Source organism: Tamandua tetradactyla, chromosome 1 (assembly GCF_023851605.1).
Source record: "Tamandua tetradactyla isolate mTamTet1 chromosome 1, mTamTet1.pri, whole genome shotgun sequence".
In the NCBI taxonomy this organism is placed as follows: Eukaryota; Metazoa; Chordata; class Mammalia; order Pilosa; family Myrmecophagidae; genus Tamandua; species Tamandua tetradactyla.
Window position 1 is genome coordinate 144,887,146 of NC_135327.1, and position 26,121 is coordinate 144,913,266.

General features: G+C 37.9%; 1 long non-coding RNA gene across 1 annotated transcript in view; it reads right to left on the bottom strand.

Annotated features, from left to right (window-relative positions):
- Positions 1–24,790, bottom strand: part of LOC143686787 (uncharacterized) — a 32,255-nt gene extending 7,465 nt beyond the window's left edge. Inside the window, exons 1-2 of the long non-coding RNA XR_013177275.1 lie at positions 24,743–24,790; positions 8,512–8,694 (exon numbers count right to left, since the gene is read on the bottom strand). This is a non-coding gene — a long non-coding RNA (uncharacterized LOC143686787). The remainder of the gene's footprint in view (positions 1–8,511; positions 8,695–24,742) is intronic.
- Between the last annotated feature and the right edge of the window lie 1,331 nt (positions 24,791–26,121).

The following is a 26,121-nucleotide window of genomic DNA, read 5'->3' on the forward strand; positions in this document are numbered from 1 at the left end:
TCACAATATTTACCCTTTTATGTTTGGCCTGTTTCACTCAACAAGAGGTTTTCAAGGTTCATCCACATTGTTGTCTGTATCAGGACTTCATTCCTTTTTATGGCTGAATAATATTTCATACTACATTTGTTTATCCATTCATCAGTTGATGGACACCTGGATTGCGTTCATCTTTTGACAGTTGTGAATAATTTCCACTATGAACATTGTTGTGCAAGTATCTGTTCAAGTCCCTGCTTTCAATTATTTTGGGTATGTATCTAGAAGTGGGATTGCTGGGCCATATGGTAATTCTATACTTACTTTCTGAGGGACTGCCAAACTGTCTTCCACAGTGGCTGCTCCATTTTACGTGCCCACTGGCAAAAAGTGAATAATCTTATTTCTCCACATCTTCTCCAATACTTGTAATTTTCTGATTTTTTAATAAGAACCATTGTAGTGAATGTGAATGGTATCTAATGGTGGTGTTGATTTGCCTTTCCCTAATGGCTAATGGTGTTGAGCATCTTTTCATGCGCTTTTTGGCCATTTGTATATCTTCTTTAGAGAAATGTCTATTGAAGTCTTTTGTCAATTTTTAATTGGGTTGTTTACCTTTTTTGTTGTTGACTTGTAAGATTTCTTTCTCTATCATGTATATGGTTTCCAAACATTTTCTCCCATTGTGTAGGCTGTCATTTTACTTTCATGGTAAAAGTCCTTTCAGGAACAAAAGTTTTTTTTTTATTTTGACTAGGTCCCAATTATCTATTTTTTCTTTTGCTGCTTGTGCTTTGGATGTAACATCTAAAAACCCATTGCTTAACACGAGGTCATGAAGATGCTTCCCGACATTTCTTCTATGGCTTTTATGGTTTTGGCTCTTGTATTTAGGTCTTTGATCCATTTTGTGTTTATTTTCATATAAGGTGTGAGATAGTGGTCTACTTTCATTATTTTGCAAATAGAGATCCAGTTTTTGGACGACCATTTGTTGAAGAGACTATTCTTTTTCAAATCAGTGGGGTTTGCCCCCTTGCCAAAAAGTAGTTGGCTATAAATTTGAGGGTTGATTACTAAACCCTCAATTCATTTCTACTGGTCTAAATGTTTGTCCTTGTGCCAATACCATGCTGTTTTGATGACTTCACTTTGTATTAAGTTTTAAGATCGGGCAGTATGAGTCCTCCAACTTCATCTTTCTTGTTCAAGATGGCTTTGGTTATTTGGGGCCTGTATTAGCTAGGGTTTTCTAGAGAAACAATCAGCAAGAAATAACCATACATACAAAATTGACAAAAGTGTCTCACATAACCATGGGAAAGTAGAGTCTAAGTTCTGTAGGGCAGGCTGCGAAGCTGATGACTCTGATTAAGGGTCTGGATGAATTCCACAGGAAACGCTTGCCAGCTGAAGCAGGAAGAGAGATCGTCTCTTCTGAATTCTCCTTAAAAGCCTTCCAGTGATTACATTAAACATCATTTATTGCAGAAGACATTCCCTGTTCTAGTTTGCTAGCTGCTGGAATGCAATATACCAGAAACAGAATGGCTTTTAAAAAGGGGACTTTAATAAGTTGCTGGTTTACAGTTCTAAGGCTGAGAAAATGTCCCAATCAAAACAAGTCTATAGAAATGTCCAATCTAAGGCTTCCAGGGAAAGATACCTTGGTTCAAGCAGGCCAAAGAAGTTCAGGGTTTCTTTCTCAAGTGGAAGAGCATATGGCAAGCACAGTCAGAGTTTCTCTCTCATCTGGAAGGGCACATAGTGAACACAGCATCATGTGCTAGCTTCTTCTCCTGGCTTCCTGTTTCATGAAGCATTCCAGGAGGCATTTTCCTTCTTCATCTCCAAAGGTCACTGGTGGTAGACTCTGCTTCTTGTGGCTATGTTGTTATGCTCTGCTCTCTCTAAATCTCTCTTTCTCCAAAATGTTTTCTCTTTTATAGGACTCCAGAAAATAATCAAGACCCACCCAATCCAGCTTAACAACCACTCTTGATTAAATCATGTCTCCAGGGAGATGATCTAAGTACAGTTTCAAACATACAATACTGAATAGGGATTAGAAGAAACGGCTGCCTCTCCAAAAATGGGGTTAGGATTAAAATATGGCTTTTCTAGGGTACATACATCATTTCAAACCAGCACATTCCCCTTAGCTGATTACAAATGCAATCAGCTGTGGATGCAGCCAATGTAATCATGATTTAAGTCTATGAAATGTCCTTATAGCAACAGACAGGTCAGCAATTGCCCAATCAGACAAACAGGCACCACCACCTGGTCAAGTTGACACATGAACCTGACCATGACAGGGCCCATTACCCTTCCATATAAATTTGAAGACTGACTTTTCCATTTCTGCAAAGAATGTTGTTGGAAGTTTGATTGGCATTGTGTTGAATCTGTACGTTGCTTTTGGTAGAACTGATATCCTAACAATATTGTTCTAGTTTGCTAGCTGCCAGAATGCATCACACCAGATATGGATTGGTTTTTAATGAAAGGGGAGTTATTTTGTTAGTTCTTCAGAGGAAAGGCAGCTACCTTTCCACTGAGGTTCTTTCTTAGTGGGAAGGCATAGGATGGTCTCTGCTGGCCTTCTCTCCAGGCCCCTGGGTTCCAACAAGTTTCCCTGGGGTGACTTCTTTCTGCATCTCCAAAGGCCTGGGTTGAGCTGCGAGTGCTGAGATGAGGAATACTGAGCTGCCTAGGTTATGCTACATTGTGCTCTCTCATTTAAGCACCAGCCAATTAAATCAAACGTCATTCGTTGCAGCAGGCATGCCTCCTAGCTGACTGCAGATGTAATTAGCAACAAATGAGGTTCATGTACCATTGGCTCAAGTCCACAGCAACAGAACTAGTTTCCTTCACCTGGCCAAGTTGACAACTGAATCTAACTACCACAAATATTTAGTCTTCCAATCGATAAACATGGAATGTTCTCCCATTTAGTTAGGTCCACTTTGATTTATTTTAGCAATGTCTTTTAGTTTTCAATGTACAAGTGCTTCAGATTTCCTCCTTGATATTTGAATCTTTTAGTTGCTGTGGTAAAAGGAATTTTTTCTTGATTTCTTCTTCCTATCATTCATTACTAGTTTATAGAAACACTACTGATTTTTGCATGTTGATTTTGTAGCTCATCATTTTGTTGTATTCATTTATTAGCTCTAAGAACATTGCTGTGGATTTTTCAGGAATTTCTGTATCATGTCATCAGCAAAGAAGGAAAGTTTTACTTCTTCCTTTCCAATTCGGATGCCTTTTATTTCTTGTTCTTGCTTAACTACATTACCTAGAACTTCCAATACAAGGTTGAATAATTGGTTATAATGGGCATTTTGGTCTTGTCCTGATCTTAGAGAGGAAGCTTTCAGCTTTTGACCATTAAGTATGATGTTTGCTGTGGGTTTTTCATATCTTCCCTTTATATGTTGAGGAAGTTTCTTAATACTCCTAGTTTTCTAAGCGTTTTTATTTTTCCTAGTTTTCTAAATGTTTTTATTTTTCAGGAAGGGGTGCCGGATTTTGTCAAAGAAGTTTCTGTGTGAACTGAGATGACAATATGGTTCTCTCCATCATTCTGTTATGTGGTATATTGATTTTCTTATGTTGAACCACCTTTTCATAGCTCAGATAAATTTCACTTGATCATGTTGTATAATTCTTTTAATATGCTGTTAAATTCAGGTTTCTAGTATTTTGTTAAGAATTATCACATCTATATAAATAAGAGATATTGATCTGGAATTGTCTTTTCTCATGGAATCTTTCTCTGGCTTTGCTATTAGGGTGATGTTAGGCTCACAGAATGAATCAGGGAATTCATTTAGGAATAAATATTCCCTTCTCTTCAGTTTTTTGGAAGAGTTTGAGCAAAATTTAAGTTGTTTTCTTGAAATGCTTGTAAAGTTCCCATGTGAAGGTATCTGATCTTGGGTCTTTATTTTTTAGGGAGGTTTTGATGACTGATTTAATCTCTTTACTAGTTACTGATTTGTTGAGATCTATTTTATCATGAGTCAGAGTGGGTAGTTTGTTTTGAAGAATTTATCCATTTTATCTAGGCTATCTAATTTGTTGCTGTACAGTTGTTCTTAGTGTTCTCTTACAGTCTTTTTTATTTCAGTGGTATTGGTTGTAATGCACCCTTTTCATTTCTGTTTCTGATATTTATGTCCTCTCTCTTTTATTCTTTATAGGTCTAGTTAAAGGTTTGTTGACCTAGTCAAAGAACTAACTTGTGATTTTACTGATTCTCTGTACTATTTTTTTTTGCTTGTTTTCTATTTCATTTATTTCTGTTCCAATCTTTGTTTTTTCCTTCCTTATGTTCATTTTGGGTTTAGTTTATTCTTCTTTTTCTAGTTCTTCTGGTTTTGAGGCTAGGTATATAATTTGAAATCTTCTTTTTAATATAAACATTTAGAGCTATAAATTTTCCTCTTAGTACTGTCTTTGCTGTACCCCATGAGGTTTGATATGTTGTATTTTTTATTACTTTTTCTGAATGGTTTCATATTGGCCCACAACAATATCAATTCCTTAAGAACACATACACATGAAATATCTGCTACCCTCAATTCTGGCATGTAACATCTTGTTTTGCATCCACATATTGGGCTATGGACTATAGCTGCCACATAAACCATAGGCTAGTGTTGCATGGGTAACAAAAAAATGATTCACCTATTCTTCTCTCTAGTAGTTTACCTTATATTGTTTTACAAGGAAAAGAGGTAGAGGGGAAGGGGACTGATAGAGAGTTGACTCTTTTTACACAAGGTGAAGGTAAAAAGGTTGTATCATTGCCAGAACTACAACTGACGAACAGCACACTCTCCGTGGTGCTTCTCCCAAACAGAACCTTAAGTACAAGATCTCAATAGCAGTGGTCCAAGGGACAGTAAAGACAGAAGCCTTACGGGATATGCTAAAGTTCTTGTTGTGTAAGAAACCTGTTTAGCTTGCTCATACCAGAGTAGAAGTTTCATAATTCTGTGTCATTTCCTTGGTATAAATGACTTGTGACTCTGCAGTTTCTGAAAGTGAGACAAAAACATTGTCTCAGTCCTCTACAGTCTCAGGGACATATAAGTCTCAGAGTGACAGAAACTTTTCTCTTGATTTCTGACCAATATGCCCAGAAATGATGTCTTCAACTAAATGACTTCTGTCTAACCTGTTATGAGTGAGTGTCAGTGGCTGAATTCAGGGTGGTTTACATTTTTTCAGGGAGTAAAGTAAACCTTAGCTGGTGAAAATTACTCTATTCCAGGCCCTTTCCACAGGGGTGAAGAGGAATCCCCAATCTCATTGAATAATTGAAGCAAGAACTGATGTGAAATAGCTAACAATAGTAACTTACATTTACTGATCACTTAATAAAGTCAGGCACTATTCAAAGTGCTTTACATATTTACATTCATGCAACATGACATTCACCCTTTGAGCTAGACACTATTGTTGTCCCCATTTGAAAAATGGGAACCTGAAACATGGAATGGTTGTCACACATCCAAAATCATACAGCTGGACAGTGGTGAACTAGCAGTCGAATCCAATAAGACTGTATTTATCCAGAAGCTCTTAACCACTGCACTGTACTGCCCATTCTAAGTCTAGGAGACCTGGAATTCAGTCCGACTTTTCCTTCTCCCTAGGGGACAAGTTAGAGGTAAATATTAACTTCCTGTTGTTTTCATAAAGCAGCCTAATCACACTAGGCAGAAACCAAAGACTGGTCCTAGATTCCACCTTCTCTCATTCTCACCCCTCCCATCCAACAAATCAAGCTCCACCGTGCTGTGTTCAAAAGAGACTCCTGTTGAATCTTATGAAGTCTTATACCATTATTCAAGGTACTTGCTAAAAGGCATGCAGATCATTTATTTCCTGCCTCATTAAGTATAGAGGACTTGTGTCAGTTTGGGGATGTATTAGAACACTATTCTATGTGTGAGGAAACAATTACTGTGTACATCTTGGTGGAGATCCAGATACTTGTACTCTTAGTCCCCTGGGAGATAGGGTTTGGGTACTAGGCCTGTATTTGATCAGTGCTCCTTCATGAGATTTTGAGCTTATATGACACAAAGAAGTGGGGAAGCTTTCAAATCTGTACCTGTGCTAAAGGTGGCACCCAGGATCCAAATGGGTGACAGATGTGTCTGTGTTAGCATTACAAGCAGATTCCGCTTTGGTAAGACCTCAGATCTAGGCTGTCCATTTTCCAAATCCAGTTCATAAGAAGAGCTCTAAGAGCTAACAAATGCCCTACAAATATATTCCTTTTCTTTTTAAATTAACCAGACGGTTTCTGTTTGCGCATATGCATATGTGTGTTTTCTCCAAGATACCTGATGTGGGTTGCAGCCAACAGGCACACAGAATCTGAGACTGGTTATCTATTTTTGTTGCTGCTGAAAGTACTGATAATATTATCACTAATCAGGGATGGGAACCTGATAGCCTATGGCACGAAGGGGTTGAAATGCCTATTGAAGTGTTAAATGTGGTCACTACCCTAAAATCTCCATGAAAAGCAGGACTTTAGGGGAAACAAATTGCTGCTATCATAAAACACTATAAGGTCATGAAAAATCTGAGGATGATGGAAATATTTCCTTGAAGACTGAACAACTTAAAGAGGAGAATGACAAACTTAAATGACTGAACTTTAGGTTTGTGACTGTGTACTTTCTATGAGTGTGCAAAAAAAACAAAACAACAACAAAAAAAAACCTTATATCCTGTGTACTGGTTTGAAGGGAAGTATGCCCCCTAAGAAAAGCCATGTTTTAATATGGATCCCATTTCTTAAAGGTAGAATAGTCTCTATTCAATGCTGTGTATTTGGGACTGTGATGGGATCATTTCCCTGGTTGATGAGATTTAGTTAAGAATGGTTGTTAAACTGGATTAGGGGATGCCATGTCTCCACCCATCTGAGTGGGTCTTGATTAGTTTCTGAAGTCCTATAAAAGAGGAAACATTTTGGAGAATGAGAGACTCAGAGAGAGAGCAGAGAATGCTGCAGCACCATGAAGCAGAGAGTCCACCAGCCAGCGACCTTTGGAGATGAAGAAGGAAAACGCCTCCCGGGGAGCTTCATGAAACAGGAAGCCAGGAGACCAAGCTAGCAGATGACACCGTATTCGCCATGTGCCTGTCCAGCCGAGAGAGAAGCCCTGACTGTGTTCGCCATGTGCCTTCTCACTTGAGAGAGAAACCCTGAACTTCATCGGCCTTCTTGAACCAAGGTATCTTTCCCTGGATGCCTTTGATTGGACATTTCTTTAGACTTGTTTTAATTGGGACATTTTCTCGGCCTTAGATCTGTAAACTAGCAACTCATTAAATTTCCCCTTTTAAAAGCCATTCCGTTTCTGGTATATTGCATTCCAGCAGCTAGCAAACTAGAACATCCTGCAACTACAGAGCAGAGGGAGAAGAAAATTAAAAGCATAATTTAATTCTGCCATTGCCAAATTACCATGCCAGTTGAAATCAGATCGTTGCCAGATCTTTTGTGCAAAATTTAGGGCACTGAGCCTAATCTCTGTATCTGCCGCACTTAGCACAGTGGTGGCCTTTACCCAATATTCCCTGTCAAATGAACAAATAAATCATCAAATAAAAGTAATAGGACTTGCATTACCCTTTTTCTGTTAAATCAGCAAAGCAGGGGTAAGGCCATGACTACTATGATCACCCACTATGTATTTCACATTAATTGACATTTAAAATCACTCTAACTCAGGTATTGCCAAGAGGGGAAAAAAATTAAGAATGTGCGTTCTACTGTAACCTGAAAACTGAGCTTCATCCTGATGTAATTATCTCTTCTTTGGAAATTGTAAGGCATTTGGTAAAATATCTCAGAATTATTAGGCATAACCATAACTTTTGAAAAATAGAGAGTGGGGGTTGCAACAGTTGCAAAAGGCAGTAGAGTCATCCTGTGGCTAAATAGAAAAGAGTTGCCCAATAATTCCATGAGGGAGAGCAATGATCTCATCAAGAACCATTCAAAATTATGCTCCCCAGGATTTTTAGGAGGTCAGTGGAGGAGAGGGAAGGTAAACTGAAGGGCAAATGCTCTGTTTCTTTTCATTGATGGTAAAATGAGCCCAAGCTTTAGACTGAATCTCAGTTCCTGGTTCCTGACAGGTGATGTAATTTTTGCATAGAGACTTCTTTAGACTCTAAGTACCTAGCCTAGACCCATATGACATGGACATCTACTCTTACTTTGTGATTGTTGGGTAAGGATCTCATAATTCCTGCCCTACCAGGATGAAGTTGTGTACACCAGACCCACTGTCAAAGTCCCTGTTCTGTCCTAAGCTGCAAGTCTCACCAACTCATTCAGAAAACATTTATAAGTGCTTTCTAAGTATCAGCTATGAATTTAAGCCCCAAGTCCCCCATTTACTATCTGTGTGACAGTGGGCAAGTTATTTCACTTTTCTGTTCCCATGGTTCCTCATCTATAAAATGGGCATGATGATAACCTACCTGCTGGAGATGTGGTGAGAGAGTCAAAGAGACATGCTGTGAGGAAATGAATTCTGCCAAAACCACGTGAGCTTGGAAGAACACCTCAAGCCTTGGATGAGACCACAGCCCTGGCTGACTTCAACTGCAGCCTTCTAAGACCTTCAGCAGAGAACCCAGGGAAGCCATGACTGGACTTTTGATCTATAGAAATGTGAGATAAAAATGGGTGTTGTTTTTAACTGTTCAGTTGGTGGTAACTTTTAAAACAGCAATGGAAGATAAATAAACCTGGTAATATTTGTTTGTATGCTGGATACAGTGACTTTTAAGTTGCTGGTTGTTGGCTTGTTTCTTATTTCTTAGTCCTTCATTTCCTATATCCAAAGCCTATTCAGAGTTATTTATCATTTTGGGTTTTATAGTTGTTTTGTTTATTTTTAGCTGTTTCAGGAAGGCAATAGTCCCTATTGCTCCATCTTGCCAGAAGAAAAATTGGTCCCTTTGGCTGTATTTCTTTAAATTTCCATCATGTATCATTTATCTTCTGCATTACAAACTTCTTTTAGTATATCATGTTGTGCAAATCTCCGGGTGATGAATACTTTGTCTTCTTTCATCTGAAAGTACCTTTATTACACCTTCTTTCTTAGAGGAGATTTTCTCTGGATTTAGAATCTAAGTTGATACTTTTCACTTTCAGTGCTGTAATGATGTTCCACTGTCCTGTGATCTCCATGGTTTCTGATGAAAAGTCAGTTATTAATCAAATCATTACTCTCCTTCATATCCCAGCTGTTTTTCTTCTGATGCTTTTAAGATTTGCTCCCTGTCTTTGACTTTCAATAGTTTGACCCCTGGTGTGTTTTGGATGGGATTGTTTACATTTAACCTACTCAATAATGTCCATTGAGCTTCTTAAACCTGACATTTCTTTTATCAAACTCAAAGATTTTTAAAATTTTTTTATTAATTAAAAAGAAATTACAATTAGAAACACAAACATCCTTAATATATGCTCATTCTGTTCTACATATATAATCAGTAATTCACAATATCATCACATAATTGCATATTCATCATCATGATTTCTTAGAACATTTGCATCAATTCAGAAAAAGAAATAAAAAGACAACAGAAAAATAAAACAAAAACAGAAAAAGAAATAAAAAATTGTACATACGGATTTTTTTTTTTTGCCATTCTTTCTTCATACATTTCTTTCTATTCTGTTTTTACTCTTCTCTTCTGATGTAACCACTGCCTTGCTGGCAATAGTGCCAGCTGAGCCCTGTTCCAGGTTTGTTAGTCTTGACACTAAAATAATTTAGAGACAAGAGAGCCAGTAAAAATAAGTAGTAAAGTTTGTAAAAAGGGAAAGAGAGCACACATTAAAGAAGTTAATGTGGATGTGTTCAAGGGAGAAACATGCACTGAGTGGAGGTGGGTTACCTTGCTTTATAGGAACATTTTTGCTAGTGGCAGGTTTCCATAGTAACCTTTGTACACTAGGGGTTTACAAGGTTTGTATTAACCTGGTCTTTTACAGTGCTAGCATTGTTTCAGGAAGAAATAACTGCTGATGCTTGTGGCCAGTCCATCACATATCCAAAATTTGTGTTTAAAGATGTTTAACAATCTTTACAATCCCAGGATTTCCATTATTAATAAGTGTTTGCTTTGGGCTCATAAGTTTATAAGTTTTTATGGTTTGGGGAAGTTTTGATAGTTTGGGGAAGTTAGGGGAAAAAATTTTTCTCCCCATAAAGATTGTAGCAGAAGTTTGCAGTTTGCATTACTTCCTTTGGCACTAGATAAGAAACAAGGGACTTGCAGTTGTCCATTAACTCTTTTTAAGAGCTGGAATGGAAATCAAGGACCCGCACTTGTCTTATTTTATACTGTGTTACTGCTAGCATTCTAATTTACACATATTTTGGCATACTGGTCTACATGATATTTATGTAATAGGTCCTTGAGGTACTGTTCACTTTTTTCCCAATCTTTTTTTCAATCAATCTTCACACTGGATAATTACTTTCACTTTGTATCTTTTAATTCACTTAACCTTTCTGTGCTTATGTCCATTTGGCTAATCCATTGCATGGATTTTTAATTTCAGATATTGTATTTTCAGTCCTAGAATTTCCATAGGGATTTATTTCTATTTGTCTTTTAAAATTTTCATTAAAAAAAATCATTGGTAGCATATTTTGTTTCACTTCACTGAAAATAGTTAAAATAGCTATTTGAAAATCCTTGCCAGATCCCTCCAATATCTAGTTCATCTTTGGGTCTGACTCACTTGACCCTCTCCCTTGAGAATATTTTCCCTCTTCTTGGTTTTTATCATTTGGGAAAATTTTGTGTTAATCCTATACTGTATAAATGTTGTTGCAGAAAATCCTCTTGTTTTAGGTTGAATTGCAAATCCTGTTTCTTACATGGTAACTCCAATTAAGTTTAGGTCTTTTGTCTTATCTGAGCTACCTTGGGTCTTTATATACATGTGTAGTTCATAAGTCAGTCACATACAACAGTAGAAAGAATTTAGGGTTATCTTCTCTGCCTCTTTCTCTTCTCTGTTTCTTCAACTCTCTTCATCAGCTATACATTCTGCTGACAGAGACTGTAGCTGTTCTCAGACACTTCTACCGCTACTGCCTCCATGCACACTGGAAGGATAGTACTGAGGTCCATGATTAAATTCACAGAAGCAATAAACTTACTTCATATAGCTCCCCTCCTTTGAGTATTTCTCACACAGATTATATCTGTTTCTATTCCCTCTGCAATGCATTCAGGCAGTTGCTTTTTGTTCTACATCCAGATTTTATCATTCTTTTCTACAGGGAAGTCCTTCAGTAAGGTCTTATTCCATCATTACCTGAATCAGAAATTCCTCTCATTTTTTCTTTAAATTCAAGAATCTTGCCACTTAAATTCAAAATATTTTCTTTGAGCCTTTCAGAGACTTGTTCAACTATTTTACTTGAGAAATGTCTGTGGAGAAGGCTACTTATGGCTGCCATCTTATCTTCAAAGAAACTCAGCACAATCTGGCCTAATATTATCTTGAAAACACTATCAATTTTTACTTCTCAGTTCATACATTCTGTTGAAAACTCTTCCTCTGCCAAGCCACCAATTTATGAGTGCATCAGGATATTTATGTGCTTTTTGTCCAGATTTTCGCACAATTTGAAAAATATTCTCAATTAATTAGACTTAGTTTATTGAAGTCAGTCATTTTTAGCATCATCCAGACCTTCTTCACTTAATTTACAAGACTTTTTGGCACCACCACCACCTCTCTGTGAAGAAGGCAGTGTGTTGTGACAACATGAGGAATTTTTTATTTTAACAAGCTGTCAAACCTCTATGGAACCACCATTGACAGGGCATTATCAGTATAGAGGTCAAAACAGCTCTTCCTTTCTAAACCAATGTGGCAAGTGAACTCACTGCCCTCCCTCACTCGTGGGACATGACTCCCAATGGTGTAACTCTCCCTGGCAATGTGGAACAGAACTCCCAGGTTGACCCAGGACCTGTCATCAAGGGATTGAGAACCTTTTTGACCAAAAGGTGGAGAAGAGAAATGAGAAAAAAATAAAGTCTCAGTGGCTGTGAGAGTCGAGAGGTTATCCTGGAGGTTATTCTTATGCATTATATCGCTATCCCTTTTTAGTTTATGGTGTATTGGAGTGGCTGGAGGGAAGTACCTGAAACTGTTGAGCTGTGCTCCAATAGCCATGTTTCTTGAAGAAAATTGTATAATGATATAGCTTTTGCAAAGTGACAGTGTTATTGTGAAAACCTTATGTCCAATGCTCCTTTTATCCAGGGTATGGACAGATCATTAAAAATATATAGATAAAAAAATAATAGGGGCATATGATTGAATATTGTACTGCTAGAAAAAGGATGAAAGTTGTGAGGCTTGCAACATTGTCTCACAACATTGTGAATGAATATGAGACATTGAGTGAGGCAAAATAAGCCAGGAACAAAAGAGTAATCATTGCATAGCCTCTTTTATAAAATGGTTATAATAAAACAGAAGCCTAGATAGTGAGCTCTTATAGTAGTCTCATTTAGTCTGGAGTGGTAATTATTATTTTTGGATTTTTAGAGGCTGTTTTATATATGTAAAACCTGGTATTTAGAGATACAAATGAAGCCGATCAGGTTGAGATTAAGGTAATTCAGAACACAGGGTTAAGGAAGACATTGTCTATATTTGAGAACCTTACCTATTCTTTGAGACCTAAGGAAGAAAGGTATGTTTTGTTTGGAACCTAAATTTTCTGTAGCTCACAATCTAACTGAGGTTCAGTTAGATTTAAACAACTGAAACACAGGGAGCCCGGAATAAGAATGAGGGCCTTTAATCCTGTATAGTTTAATGTAATGCCTGGATACATCCTAGAATATATTAAGCAGATAATCAAAAGGTATTGGCAAAGTCCCTTGAGGGATGGAAGAAAAAATATGGAACTATTAAACTTTACTACTGGGGAAATCTGATACTGTGTCAAACATTAGAGACATCCAAATCAATAGGCCAAGCCCTTGATCTTGAGGCTTGCTCTTGTGAAGCTTATATATGTAGTGGAGAAACTTAACTTACCTATCAGTGTGCCTAAGAGTTACTTCTGGAGGACCTCTTTTATTGCTCAGATGTGGCCTCTCTCTAAGCCCAACTCTGCAAGTGAAAGCATTGTCCTACCTCTATGTGGGACGTCATGACAATCAGGGGTGAAAGTCTCCCTGGTGGTGTGAGAGATGACTCCCAGGGATGAGTCCAGCCCTGGAACCATGGGATCAACAATGCCATCCTGACCAAAAGGGGGAAAAGAAGTGTAATAAATAAGTGGCTGAGAGACTTCAAATAGAGTCAAGAGGCTACTTTGGAGGTCACTCTTACTCAAGCTTCAGTTAGACATTGCTACCTATCACAACTTGCCAATCCCCAACCAAAACCATTCCAGCCAATCCTAAAGAAAACCTTGGGCAATATATAAGATTTTACAGTTTCCATGCACTAAGGTAACCTTCTAGAAACCTGCAACCTCCAGATAGATCCCTGGGCCAGATAAGTCCTGAAACCTAGAGGGCCCAGCCTCTCTAGTACATCAGCTAGTTCCATCTCCTCACCTTTTATTATTGAGAGCCCTTCCAACATGAAAAAGGTAGAATGGGCATAGACCAAATTACCCCTAAAGAGTGGGAGAAAGATCAAAGATGATGGGGGAGTTATACAGAGAAGGTAGGGTTTAACAAACAAGTATGATTGCTGCATCATTATATTGATATTTCTTTTAGTCTTCAGGATCTTAGAGCAGCTAGAAGTAAAAACCTAAAATTGTGAAATTGTAACCCATACCAAACTCTGAAATCTGTTCTACAAATAAATGTTGTGCTGTGCTTTGAAATTTATTGCTTTTTTGTATACATGTTATTTTTCACAAAAAAAGAGAAAAAGTCTATTGTGATGATAAAAAAATATTTATTCCTTTTAGTCTTCAATGTTCTGGAGCAGCTGGAAGGAAAAATCTGACATGATGGTATGGTATAGCCCATGAGAAATTCTGAGATCTGTCCTGTAATTACTTGTTGTAGAGTGCTTTGAAAACTATAGCTTTTTTTTTTCTTCGCTTTGTATATATGCTTTACTATACAGTAGAAAAAGTTAAAAAAAATAAAATAAATAAAAAATAACAATGGGAGCATAAAGGTTAAAATAAATTGGGTAGATGGAAATACAAGTGGTAAATGAGAGGGAAGGGTTAGGAATATGGTATATATGAGTTTTTTCTTTTTATTTCTTTTTCTAGAGTGATTCAAATGTTCTAAAAATTTATCATGGTGATGAATACACAACTATGTAATGACATTGTGAGCCACTGATTGTACATCAAGTATGGTATATTTGTATGATAAGATTTATCAATAAAAATATATATTAAAAAAAAAACAGGTCCCCCAAGACAGACATATGTTCACAGATATGAAAATCAAACATTTTTTATATTATGGTCTATACTTATTGGGGGCAATCTTTGTAGCACAAAGTCTTCTTGAATTAAACAATTATTTACACATCTTAACAACTGCCACAACATGGCCTTCACTGGTGAAATCTGTTGACTCAATAATCTAGATAAAGCTGTTGTTTTTCAGTTTATTTCACAAAACCTCTTTTGGATCATGTGACATGTCATCAGTCCTTCAATTTATCACACTTTTGGAAAATGTGAGAGCTTTTTCATTTCTTGTACTGAATCTTGTGCTAGCAGTTTACACTCAATAACTTTTACTTGTCATTATTAGGGTCTTAACAATTATGTTACTTCCTGTATTGGGCAATAAATTCTATTACAAAATTACTTGCTTCCTGGTCCTTTACACTGAATGCGCATGTTTTTAGGTAGACATTTTCTGTTTTGGGTACCAGTAGCTGTTTAAATTAATCAGCACCTTTAATTCTCAAATGGCTGAGATTTGTACGTAGGTATTTTTATTTTATTTTTTATTTTGCTGGAGAATATGCTGCAGCTGTAGGTTGTTTGACATGAAAAATGGGAACTATAACTCATGGGCCAAACTCACCAGAGGTTTTGTTTATAAATCCCTTAGAGCTAGGAATGTTTTTTATGCTTAGGAGTTGTAGAGAAAAAAAGAAAGAAAAAGGAAAAGAAAAATGAGGAGAAGGAGCAGGACAGAAAGTACAGGAGTAGAAGAAGAGACAGAATAGGAGGAAGAAGATGCGGTAACAGGGAGAACATGTAGCCTGCAAAACCTAAAATATCTACCATGGGCTATTTACAGAAAAAGTTTGCTGATTCCTCACATGGATGACCCACAATGGATCAAGACATAAGCAACCGATGTAAAACACTTCATAAGTGCCTTTCATTATAAAGATGCATTTTTCAATGGGTTGTTTTTCCCAAGGTACAGTAAAATACAAGATTATAATTCTTCATTGGTAACCTTACCAGGGTTGTCCCCATGACTAGAATCTTCCTCTTTCATCTCATACTTCATCTTCAGAAATTATTACACTGGATTATCAGATATGTTTGTAAGACACAAACACTAATAAAATCCAAGGTATAACAATGTGAGAAAATCACCAAAAATTCCCTATACATGTCACTTTTATCATATTCAAACCACATTTTGCAATGTTTATAACATCAGCAAAGCCACAAGGGACACCTGAGCTTTTAGAATCACCATTTCTTTCCAATTCTTTATTATACTAGTAGTTCTTGTTTGATCCTATAAGCCCACAGCACTTAAGAGGAGATTGGGGGAAATAATTGGGGAGGGAGAAACGCATATCATCAGTCTACATCCTTCTCTCCATATATTACAATATTCATCAACTACCCATAGACTTCTCTATCTTGGGTCAAAAGCCAATAATGGGCTCAATGAAATAAAGAAAATCCTATTGCTCATTGCCATGGTGGTTGAAAGATCTCTAATGAACTTGTTAATAGCGCTGTTCAGTTATGGTGCATCTTTATGGAGTGCAAAGTTCAAAAGTTGGCATTTAGTTTTTAAAATCACAAGCTTTCACAGAAGCCCTAGTCACATCCTGTTGAATCATAGGGTTTTACAGAACCAAAGTTGAGAAACCTGGGCCACAGTCTCTCTATTCTTCTTGTTTTATGATCCACAAGCCCATTAAGTCTTTTTTTTCCACTCGAGACAAATTTAATAAATGCTGGCAATATTAAAACAGCAGGTTTTCCTTAATCTCAGTGATCAATGTTTTAGAAAACATCAGATGCAGGCCCAGTGGGGTCACTCTGTCATTTCAATAACTAATATATGGAAGAATGTGCTAAGCCCACAAACAAGTTACCACTGAAGTGCCCTCAGAGGACCTGGGAGAGTAAGACCCCCTCTCAGTAGAGGGAATCAAGGAAGCTCTCATAAATGTGATCACAATTGTGATGGACCTCAGAGGTCTTCTGTGGACACATGTAATGGAAGAGCATTTAGATCTACAGACCATAATTTCTAAATACATTGAGGTAGAAAATTATGGAGTAGGCTGGAACACTAGTAAGTGATACAATTTGGCTAAAGTATAAGTGAGGCCTTGGGGCATAGGGGAAGGGAGGTTAAATTAATAAGTGTTTTGACACCTGAATGCCAGCTGGAAGGCCTAAAATGCCAGGACAAGAAATCTGGATTCTATCTGACAATAAGGAGAACTATCAGAGATTTCTGAACAGCAGGATGATACATCATAGATGACCAATCACTTGTTAAAGATGAGAGATGACTATAAAGCCCCTTCCATAAATGTGCTCCTTTGCAAGTCACCTGAAAGGAGGAATGTGCTTTCTTCTAGCAGGAAATTTGTTTTGAGCCACCTATACTCTTTCTTCCATTTCCTCCAATGACTGATAGCACACAGTTTGTAAGACAGCTGGAAGAGTAAGGAGTATTGCCAAGTAGGTGGAACAGAGATTTTCTGTCTCAAAGCAGATGAAAAGTTTCAAGGAAGGAATCAGGCCTAAAATGTCAAAGTCACCAGGCTTAGCCAAATTCTCGTTAATGACTTAAACCCCCATATGGATGAGCAGAGAGCTTTATATAACCTTTGTGTGATACATCTGTCTGTATAGTCAGATAGAAAGACTCTGGGACCTAAACTTCTTGAAAGTAAAAATCACTCATTTGACAGAGTTAAAGGAAGCCTTAGGGGTTGGGCCTCTCCAATACCCAGTTCTAGTTTGTCCCCTGCCAAGCTGCCTAATTTTGCAATTCCAGCTCAGTTTCAAATAAAACCACTCTTCAGAGTTGCCGCCTTGCGGGGAGGAGATTTCATGTGGAGTCCTTGTGATTGAGTAGACAAAGTGCTGGAATGGATGGTAAAATCCTCAGGGAGAGAACAGAAGGATTTGCTTTATCCATGAGGACTCTCCAGGAAAGATGAAGGTTGGGAGTAAGCATAATTAAAGATTATATAATCATGAAGCTAAGTGATAAAGAGAATGTGGACTTGGCAACAAACTCCTAAAATGTTAGAATGACTTAGACTCCTCTGAAATCTTAGAAACTACTAAATCTGATTAATTTAAATAAATGTTTGGTTTCACATCCTACATGGCTGAATTCAAGTGGGAAGCTTGAGAAACATCAAAGATACACAAGGAAGAAATTATGGGTAGAGAGATAAGGAGACATCATATTCTTTCCAAACAGGTCCAGTGGGAAGAAGGAAAATTTGGGGAAAAGTGTAACAATATATGATGCCATGGTAGCCAGGCTCCAGGATGGCTCTCAGTGACCCTCACCTCCTGCTTCTCATACCCTTGTGAAGTCTCCTCCCACAGTGAATCAGGGATGGCTTGCGTGAGGAGCTGAAGATGACAATGTGTGACTTCTGAGGGGAGGTCATAAAAGCCATTGCAGCATTCACCTTGTTGTCTTAGCTTATCTCTAAGAGAAATGATAGGGAAGCTATTTTTGACTTAAGCAACCCTGTGGAGAGGACCCTGTGATGAGTAATGGAGGATTCCCGCTCAACAGCCAGTAACAACTTGCCAGCCATGTGATTAGGCCACCTTTGAAGCAATACTCCATCCCCAGTTCAGCTTTCCAGTTACTGCAGCCTCAGTCAACACGTGAATGTGGGAAAACTCATTTTCAACAAACAAACAAAAGCCTGAAACAAAACAACCCAGCTAAGCCCACTGCAACTCTAAGAAAATAAATGTTTATTGTTGTTGTAAACCACTATGTTTGGGGGTAATTCGTTATCCAGCAATTGATAGCTAATAAACACATTACCTACCAGGACACACCTACCAAGGCTGGGTGTGAGTAGAAACTCTTGTACATGGAGAAAATAGTTGATAAGCATAGAGAAGATAAAGGGTTTTCAAGGCTTGACCAGGTGAGGGTAAGCTTTGGAATTCAAAGTTAAGAACTTCAGTTAGATGGGTGGGATGGGTGCAGGAAGAAGCTGAATATTAAGAGATGTGTCTTTTCTCTGGACTCCAGGGAGTGTAACTTATAGTAACTGATGTTTCTTTCTTGGTAGTTGAGCTGAGGTCAGCAGAGTAAGAAGGGAAGCAGGCATTTAGGGCAATAGTTCTGTCATGCATAATGCGTTCTTGCTGACCTACCTAGCTCCCATTTACTGGACCAATGTACCATTCCCCCAGCTGCTGCATCCTTCTCCAGACAATTGCTGTCATAGCCACCTCACCAAAAATGGCTGTGAGGTTACACTTTCCCTCAGGATAGCCTACACCATTGACTAACTGATATGTGGATACAAACAGCCTCCCTAGCCTCAATATGAAACAATTCTGTGGTGCCATTCTTGTTCCAGAGCCCCCCATGGGATCAGGCTGAGGCTAGACTTCAGCTGACACCAGACCTTATTTAGCTCCTTCCCTCTGCCGTCCTTCTTCCTTCACTCCCGCAAGAATTAAACTGAGATCACTCCTCCAATAAATCCCCTGTGCAGAAATATCTGCTTCACATTCTGCAGTTAGGGCATTCAACCTAATACACCAGGTTTGAAAAGGGATAATTGCTCTAATATCTATTGAACTGCATTTTTCAGAAACCATGATTACCTCAGATAGGGTTTAGGAGGTGAGAAACTCCAGTAAGAACTGATTTACAGTATGGATACTAAATATAAAGACTCGGCTCTAAGAGTAAAACTTAAGGAGAATTAAGATGGTTTGGTATCAAGTCATAGGTTCATTATTATAGAGAGACAAGGGATATTTATAGGTGATTATTTCCTAATTGTTAAGGTTTCCATAGAACTACCGCAGACTATTTTCTGACAAAATAATGATGTGCTTGCATTACTATTTGACCCCAAGGGATAATTTTATAGTTTTAGTATGAGTCCTCATCCACAGCTACTGAGAGTATTTAAACTAATTGCATCACAAGCTAGATACTGGCACCTATATTTGATATTATAGAAGAAAATATAAATTGGATTATAGGTGTTATCTGACCTGAGATCCAACAAAAAGTTCCCAGGAAGCTTTTTTTTTTTTTTTTTTAAATCTGATCATGTCTTTATTACATCGTTTTGCAGATAAATACTTTAGAAGGGTAATTCAATTCTAACTGACAGTCATTTTCTCTTAATGCTTTGAAAACCTTATAACAATATATTGTGTATACACTCAACATAATATCACACTATATGTTGGCATTTGTTGCATTTGAGCTGTACACACTGGCTAGTGTTTGGATTCCTTGGCTGTATACTAGTCCTCAAGTTCTTTCCTGTGGCTGTGTTTCCTGAGGGTAAGTCAAGAACCTTCACAGTCTCAGCCCTTGGTTGGGGTCTAGACTTCTCAGAATTCCCACAGCTCTCTGGCATCCAGCATTAAGCTTATTAAACTATTTAGCTGTACACAACTGACTAGCCCTTGAATTCTTTCCTGAGACTGAGTGAAGATTCCACTTGGCACCAGCTCTTGGTTCAGATCTTATTTCTCTGAGAACTCCCGGGGCTGTCTAGCTTCACAGGCATCACTGCACACTACCCCCCCCCCCCTTGGGTGACTGTAAATATAACAAGCATAATAAAATCTTTCTCCAATAAAAGAATGTGCTTATCATTGCTTAAACAAACACAAAAAATTATTGACCCTGCAACCTTTTGGGTTGAATACTTACTAAAATACTATGCAATCTCTCTGGACTGGAGGATTTTAAAACCTTTCTACCTCTATGTGTCGCTGATTGCAGCCATCCTGGCAGGTATTGCATTGTGCTTAAACCAAATGCCTACAGACCGTAGTACAATTCCTCTATTCTTTGATTTTCACCATCTCGTGTAATATGAACTCTTTCAAGAGTTTTTCATAAAAGAAATAATTCTATTCTGGAAGAATTGGGGAGCACATTAATACTGTATTAAGAAGCAAAATAATTAGTCCCCATTCTAGCCCTTGACAACTCAGAAGCTTGATTGCATTATCAATAGAAATATGATAGTCATTCCCTGTCTGTCTGAAAGCAATGGCTTTTTAAACTGATTTTTGATTCCTTAAAGCTCTGAAGTAAAGGTAAGTCTTTAGCATGATGCAGGAACATGGGAAGTGCTCAATAAATGTTAGTTATTATTATTAGTATGTGCAAGTTTCTCAGATTATCAAAGAGATTTTAGCTGAGATAGTTATGCTTGGGAATACACTGTTTGTTCCAAAACGTAAAGTAAAGCAATGAAATAACATGTGTACTAGTTTGAAATTGTTATGCACCATAAAAAAGCCACATTTCTTTCAATCCTGATCAAATCTTGTGGGGCCATACCTATTGTTTAGGGTGGAAACTTTTAATCAGATTGTTTCCATGGAGGTTAACCCACTCAAATTGTGGGTGTGACCTCTTGATTAGATTACTTCCAGGGAGCTGTGGTATGCCCAATTGTGGGTGTGACCTTTTGATTAGATGGAGGTATGACTCTGCCCATTTAAGGTGTGTCTTGATTAGTTTACCAGAGTCCTTTAAAAGGTGAAACATTTTGAAGAAATCTCAGAAGCAACATATACACAGACATTTGGAGATGCTTGGAATGCTGAAGGAAAAACTTGGTAGGCCAATGGATAGAGCAGAGGCCTAGACATGTATGTTTGGAGATACAGAGCCCAGCAACATTGTCATATGCCTTCCCATGAGATACTAAGCAAGCCATAAGCCAGAAGAATCCACAAGGGCTGAGAGATCCATTTGAAACCAGAAGCTGGGTGAGGATGCAGATGCCTTCTCATGTGACAGACATCAGCCTTTCTTGAGTCAAGGTCTCTTTCTCTGGATGCCTTAGTTTGGACATTTTTATAGCCTTAGAACTGTAAGTTTGTAAAAGCCAAATATTTCTGATATATTGCGTTCCATCAGCATTAACAAACAGAAACAACATATGTGAATCTCAGCCTAGAAATTGAAATGAGCACAGGATAGCTTTATTTTTCTATTATTCCATTTAATTTTTCTTCCTGCCTTCATTCTTGTTAAGGTTATGTAAATGTACCTTTAGTCAATTTGGAGTTTCCATTTCCCAAGGTTTATCTAAAATTCCAGGATCCAATGGAACTAAGGCATTAGATGGTGGAGAAGGTAGCCATTTCGTCCTTCAGGTCTCTGTCTCTATGAATGTCCACTGAGACATCTGTAGTTATAGTCCTTAAGCCCAAACTTAAATGGCCTCTGTTCCTATCCTCACAACCCCTTTAGATCCAGCCTTCCTCTATTCTACTTCCCTGACATGAGTAGAGGAACAGGCATCTTTTTACTGTTTCCTTGCCTCTAAGGAATATCAGTAAGGCTGAATCTCAGTAAGGCTGTCCATGGCTGTCTACATATCCAGACGTACAATTTTTTCTAATGTCTTGCTGTCTCACAGGGACTCTACCTGGCAGATAAAACACTATTACCTCTTCTTTTTGGATCCTTTGGAAGGAATTCCTGCTTAATTTTTATGTATTTCTCTCAGAATTACTTAGCATTCTTTCTTTATGAGTTAGATTTTAGTATACAAAAGAGCCAGGAGAATAATAACTTTTCTCTGAATACTGATAAGGGTTTGCTTGAATAAAGGAAGAGGTCAATTCTTAACAAAAAAAGTTAAATATATCAAAACATCTTTTGTGTGACATATAAGAAAAGTATCCAACATATTTTACTAGAAGTTAACATTTATAAAAGAAAAATGTTTACTAAAGCAAACTGTGGACAAAGAACTAAACCAAACCAGGAGAATGATGCCTGAACAAACAGAGAATATCAATAAAGAGAAAGGTTAAAAGAAACCAAAAGAATCAAAACCCAGGAGAGAAGGATCAGCAGATACTAGCCATGTGCCTTCCCATGTGACAGAGGTGTCCTAGATGCTAGAAGCGTTTCTTCAGAGAGGGCATCCTCTTGTTGATACCTTAATTTGGACATTTTCCATGGCCTTAGAATTGTAACTTATAACCTAGTAAATCCCCATTGTTAAGAGCCAGTCCATTTCTGGTATATTGCATTTTGGAAGCTTTCACAAACTGAAACAATATCCTTCAAAAATTAAGAGGAAATTAAGAAATTCTCAAATAAACATTCTCAAACGATAAACATTCTCAAATAAACAACAATAAAAGTTCTTGCTTTAAGGCCCCAACAGATTGATAGGGAGATTCCTGTCATTGCTGAAGGCAGCCTCCTTTGTCAACTGCAGATGTCATCAGCCATATATGCAATGGACTAATTAATGGTTTAGATCCAGCTATGAAATAGCCTCACAGTAACAATAATGCCAGTACTTACCTGAACAAACAGATGGACACCATAATCTAGCCAAGTTGAGACATAAACTTAACCATCATATTCCATCCCGTGTACATTCTTAAACCATACTTATTCTAAATAAAGACAATAACATGATCATACATTTGCCTAACATAATTCAGCTGTTCTGCATAAAACTAGAAATGCACTAGTCCTTTCCCCAGAAGAAGATTCAAGTCCTTGGGTAAAATTCACTCTTAATCTTAATGTCCTATACTTAAATACTCTAACATAAAATCAATACAATACATGATATATAGGGGGATAAAAGAGGAAAGAAAACGAAGATATTTCATACACACACATAAAAGCACATTCATTAAAAAAAACAAGGCAGATATACTCGTAACAATTATAGAGTCATTTTTGCATCTGATCATATGCTTTTAGCTTGTATTTATAACTACGTTCTTCCACTATCCATTCCAGATTCCCTGTACCCTCAGCAAACACCTCAGCTGGTTGTGGTTCTTTGTCTGATGGGGTGACTGAAACCTTCATTCCTGAAGAGTCTGGACAATTATTAGTTTTGCCTGGATTGGGTTATTTAATCACAGGCCATGATAGTACTAAGGGATCTCTTCTATACTCTTCTTTACCTTCATTGTGTGGTAGCAGTCTTATTTTCCCTTGATAATCAGGATCAATCACCAAGCCACAACAGTTAACTCCTTGTTTGCCTATTGATCCCAAAGCATGAAGAACCCAAAAAGTCCAGGTGGCAGTCTTAAATTCCTGTTCAATGAAATAATTTTTGTCTCTCTTGGTGGAAGCCTTCTTTCACAAATAACACTTCTACACCAGCTGTGCTGATTTGAAATGATGTATGGACCCTAGAAAAGCTATGTTTTAATCCTAATCCCATTTTGTAAAGGCAGTCATTTCTTCTAATCCCCATTCAGTATTGTAAATTTGTAACTGTAATCATATCTCCCTGGAGATGTGATTTAATCAAGTGTGGTTGTTAAGCTGGATTCGGTGATGACATGTCTCCACCCATTTGGGTGGGTCTTGATAAGTTTCTGAAATCCTATAAAAGAGGGAACATTTCGGAGAATGAAGGAGATTCAGAGAGCATAGAATGCTGCAGCACCAGGAAGCAGAATCCATGACCTTTGGACCTTTGGAGATGAAGAAGGAAAACGCCTCTCGGGGAGCTTCATGAAACCGGAAGCCAGGAGAAGAAGCTAGCAGATGATGCTGTGTCTGCATGTGCCCTTCCAGATGAAAGAGGAACCCTGACTGTGTTCACCATGTGCCTTCTCACTTGAGAGAGAGATCCTCAACTTCATCAAACTTCTTGAATCAAGGTATCCTTCCCTGGATGCCTTTGATGGGACATTTCTATAGTCTTGTTTTAATTGGGACATTTTCTTGGCCTTAGAACTGTAAACTAGCAACTTATTAAATTCCCCTTTTTAAAAGCCATTCTGTTTCTGGTATAATGCATTCTGGCAGCTAGCAAACAAGAACACCAGCAGAGCATAAAGTTGTAGGAACACAGAATGTTTTGTTTTGCTAAAGTTGCCAGAGTGAAATATACTAGAAATGGAACAGATTTTAAAAAGGGAATTTATTGAGTGGCAAGCTTACAGTTATAAGGCTATAAAAATGTCCAAACTAAGGCATCCAGAGATAGATACCTTGACCTAAGAAAGGTCAATTGGTCCAGAATACCTCTGTTAGCTGGGAGGGCATGTGGCTGGTGTCTCCTGGGGTTTTCGGCTTCTGGACATCTCTGTCATCTGAGAAGGCACATGGCAGTCTGCTAGCTTTCTCTCCTGACTTCTCATTTCATATGTCTTCCCTGGGGGGAATGGGGTTCCTTCTGCATCTCCAAAGGTCTCTATTCTGTGTTAGCTCTGAACCTTTTTCTAAAATGGTTCCTTCTTAAAGGGAGAAACCTCACCTTGTAAGTAACCAGTAAGCAATCCCACCTTGAATGATTGGAGACACATCTCCATGGAAACAGCGGAATCAAAAAGACCCCACACAGAATATTGAATCACGATTAAAGAACATGGCATTTCTGGGGTACACAACAGTTTCAAACAGGCACACAGGGAAAGATTTTTTCTAGAATATCACTAGAGGTAATAGTGAGTGATACCACTTCCATTTTATGCTGGTTTGAAAGGATTAGGTACCCTAGAAAAGTCATATTTTAATCCTGATCCAATCTTGTGGGAGCAACCTTTCTTTTAGTCAATATTCAGTACTACAGGCTGAAAACATAATTAGAATTATCTCCACAGAGAGATGCCACCCAATTTTGGGAATTAACCTTGGATTAGAGGGAGGTTTGACTCCACCCATTCTAGGTGGGTCTTGATTAGTTTACTGGAATTCTTTAAAAGAGGAAGCATTTTGGAAAAGGCCTGAGGTTCTGAGAGAGCAGAGCCAAGACAGAGTGATGAGAACCATGAGAGCCCACACAACCAGATACCTTTGGAGATGAAGAAAGAAAATGTCCTTGGGGGAGCTTTATGAAATAAAAAACCTGGAGGATAAGCTAGCAGACATCTCCATGTTCCTCATGTGCCTTCCCAGTTGAGAGAGAAGACCTGAACTTCATGGGCATTTCTTGAGTGAAGGTGGTGACTTAATTTGGACATTTTTATAAATTTGCTTTAATTAGAACATTTTCATGGCCTTAAAACTATAAACTAGCATCTTAATAAATTCCCCCTTTTAAAAGCGATTCCAGGGGTATGAGGGTAGTTCAATGTAGAGTTCTTGCCTGCTCTGTGAGAGACCCATGCACATCCTGAAAAACAAACAAACAGGCAAATAACAAAATGCAAATTCAACAAATGGTGCTGCAATAACAGGATACTCACATGGAAAAAATAATGAAATGTGACCCTGCCATACAGTATACAAAAAAAAAAAAAGCCATTCCATTTCTGGTATAGCGCATTCCAGCAGGTAGCAAACTGGAAGACAATTCCACTCCTTGATTTCTAGACCAGTGAATACTGATTATGGAACAAATACAGCATATATAGCCTCCTGTAGAACATTACTCCAACCCTGCAAGGTATGACCACCCAGTTGGTACCATAATTGAGTCTTCAAAAAGCTGTTCCACCATTTTATTACTACAGTTTTTTTCAGGATAATGGGGAACATGATAAGACCAGTGAATTCCATGAACTTGGCCCATTGTTGTACTTTATTTGCTATTCAGTGATTTCCTTGATCAGAAGCAATGCAGTGTGGAATACCATAGTAGTGGATAAAGCATTCTGTAAGTTTGTGGATCATAGCTTTGGCAGAAGCAGCGCA